At 39.2% G+C, this 3,084-nt stretch overlaps 1 long non-coding RNA gene across 1 annotated transcript in view; it reads right to left on the bottom strand.

Annotated features, from left to right (window-relative positions):
• The window catches only part of LOC102293855, a 16,390-nt gene that overhangs the window by 5,595 nt on the left and 7,711 nt on the right, over positions 1–3,084 (bottom strand). Inside the window, exons 2-3 of the long non-coding RNA XR_316095.3 lie at positions 2,080–2,158; positions 1,843–1,894 (exon numbers count right to left, since the gene is read on the bottom strand). This is a non-coding gene — a long non-coding RNA (uncharacterized LOC102293855). The remainder of the gene's footprint in view (positions 1–1,842; positions 1,895–2,079; positions 2,159–3,084) is intronic.

Here is a 3,084-nt window from a genome sequence, read left to right on the forward strand (position 1 = left end):
AAGACTTGAGACTTACTTGAGACTTGCAAAACAATGACTTGGTCCCACCTCTGGAAACTAACACAAAGTTTACCATAAAACAAGTACAAAAAGACTCGTGGTGGTGATGTGGTCATTGATTGGACCATTGATGTGCCACATTCTCACATACACACGCACACACACAACCAAACCAAACCTAGTCAAAAGAAACAAGTCTGCACCTAAAACTATACCACAGCGATTGCACTGCTCTATTATTTTCATGCTCTTCTGACTAGAAAATATAGGGACATAAACAAACCTAAAGCCACAAGACAAAAGTAAAACTAAAATAATGATGACACAGTTAAAAGAACTGTATTTGATCTTGGTGGCTGGTATGTATAATCCCGCAAATAGGCCAGCGGTTTGAAAAGCAGATTCAAAATAAATCTCAAATGTTAAACATTCATCAGGACAAAAAAAAACAACTCTTTTACGGACACAGGATGGTAAAATATCAATTTTACATGTCTGGATCCCCAAAAAGTGATGAAATTGATAAGAACAATTTGCAAAATACTCTCTGTTCAGTGTGAAATCAACCATTATCAGAGCAGATAAAACTCCATAGTAATGGTAATATACCATATCAAATTATGGGTCCATGCAAGCGCTGATATGCTTGTAGGCAGTGTGCAACATTTTTTAGCAGTTCTTCAGCAATTATTATTCTCTTTTTAGTATCAGTCTGATGCATGTGCCATTTCCTTCAGCTTCCTGTGCTGTCTACACTTATCAGTGGCAGTTGCTTCGAAAACGCCAGTAAGAAAGTGCCAAATGTGCTAATATTCAAAGAATATTAAAAATCTGAGGATTCATGCAAGTATGCCAAAAAAATCTTGCTTCATGAGTATGACTGCACATTAAGAGGGATCAGCATGTATCAGCAAGTATCATTCATGCCGAAAATAAAGACAGACTACCATCAAGACACACTGTTCAAACCATCTCTGAAGGTTGCTGACAGGACCAGATTCCAACTTTGCTGACTCTGAACCTTCAGGCCTCACATGGACCAGTAGGAGGGGGCTGGGCAGATGGAGGCCTCAGCAGCTTATTAAGCCAGCTTTAATGGCCTTGACCCTGGCCCACAACCCCCGAGAACAGTCCTGGAGGGAGAAAGGTCAAAGTTTGTATAACATTACAGAGTGAGGTGTGCGGTGTTTGGCAGATCTCCATTGTTGTATCGACTATAAAACAGATGGAATTCTGTTAACCAAGACTTTTCCAAGTTTCTCTCCTTGAAAATGTGCTTAAGCTTGCAATCAAAGCCAGCCAAGTTTGAGAGTAGCACATTCCTTGACCTTAGCCCACAGCTAAAAGCAATTACAATTCTATTTGTTTTTAAAGGTTTTTGCTTTTATAAGGTACACGGGAGAAGAAAGCAAAGGGGTGACGAATGGTTCTTGGCCAAGCCAGACCCAGACCTTGAGGTTACACGGCATGCATTTCAGAATACTTAACACCCATTTAGCCCTGCAATTATATATTTTGAATGAGAATACGTTAATGTACTTCACTTAGACTAAATTACTGTCACTGAATTTGACATTCAAGAAAAGATTTATATTTTAATAACTGCAAATGTGGGATGTTTCTCTGCACACTGCCTATGCCATCAGAAATCTTTACTAACTCATTTTTGCAGATATCAATTTATCGACTCCTGCATGCCGTATAGTAGTTTTCATTGACTCAATGAATAGGATTTGGAAACCATAAAGTGGCAAAACACACCGATCTTCTAGAATATCCATCCTAATGTACAGTTTCATTACTACCCCTCCACTTCAAACACCACAGTTCTTGCACACTCACTTGCTCAGTCCCCACTATTTCCTGTACTCCTTTTCAGGGGTGTTGCAGACGCCTGAAACAGAGGGCACAAGCAAAGCAATAAGGCCTGTTGTGAAACGGCTGTGGGATCAATGGGGGTTTTAAGGAGGCCGAACACGTAGCCACAGCTGGTCAATTAGAGCAAGGACAGCACAAGTACACACTCATATACAAACAGTCAAAGTGGCTGGCCTTTAAAAACAGAGTTACTTTTCATACCTCGTCAGCTGTTTGTCCTCCAGCTTTAAATGAATCAGCATCTCGGATTCTTGATGTTTCAGTGGTTGCGGTGTGAAGGCTTGAATGTAAAAATAAATAAATAAATAAATACAAATAGATTTGGATATATAGTCATAAAAAGAAAGTTTCACAGGAATCTGTGCAGTTGTATGAAAAACTAAATACACCCTCACTGCTTCCGTAGAAATAAGGGGGTAGGTAGCAGCTAGTTGCTGCTAATCTGATGTCCTGATGTCCTTTATAAAAGAACAAGTTTTGCCAGCATTCAAGTGTGTGTTAACAAAATGCCTCAGTATCGCCCAGATATAGCAAAGCTACATCTCAGACTCTATGGGCCTCATTTAGCATGTTAAATGTTAAAGTTCATGACAGTACAACAAAAAAAAAACTCTAACTAATATGACTTTTTTTGGAGGGTTGCTTTATTATTAAGCATTGCATTTCGGCCTGTGGCCTTCATCAGGGTCATCAAGAACTATATTGTAGACGGCACTATAAATAGAAGACACTGAGTATACCTATCCACTAATCCACTCCAATTGCACGGAAAAAAAGAAAATTGCACAACTTTTTTTTCTTTAAAACCATTCAATTGTCTGCATGCAGTACATTTATCCACCAATGAAGCACCAACAAGGATGGGTTGGCCATATGGTTATGTGATATAAGGCCAAAATGGGGGGTTGCCAATGTCAAATCTAGATATGTTTGATAGAGTGCAAATTCAGGATGATGATTTGAGTTTTTCTCATCCAGTGTTACAAACATACACTATGAAAGAACTAAAGCATTTGAAAAGTACCAAACATTCCTAGGTTTGACACTGGTAACTGTCCAGTTGGCCTTATAATCACATGACAATACCCCAGCCCATTCTTCTTAGTGTTTCATCGGTAAATAAATATAATGCATGTGGTTGGGTGTTTTTACACACACACACACACACACACACACACACACACACACACACACACACACACACAC

Source organism: Haplochromis burtoni, unplaced genomic scaffold (genome assembly GCF_018398535.1).
Source record: "Haplochromis burtoni strain Fernald_Lab_line unplaced genomic scaffold, NCSU_Asbu1 Contig_98, whole genome shotgun sequence".
Lineage (NCBI taxonomy): Eukaryota > Metazoa > Chordata > Actinopteri > Cichliformes > Cichlidae > Haplochromis > Haplochromis burtoni.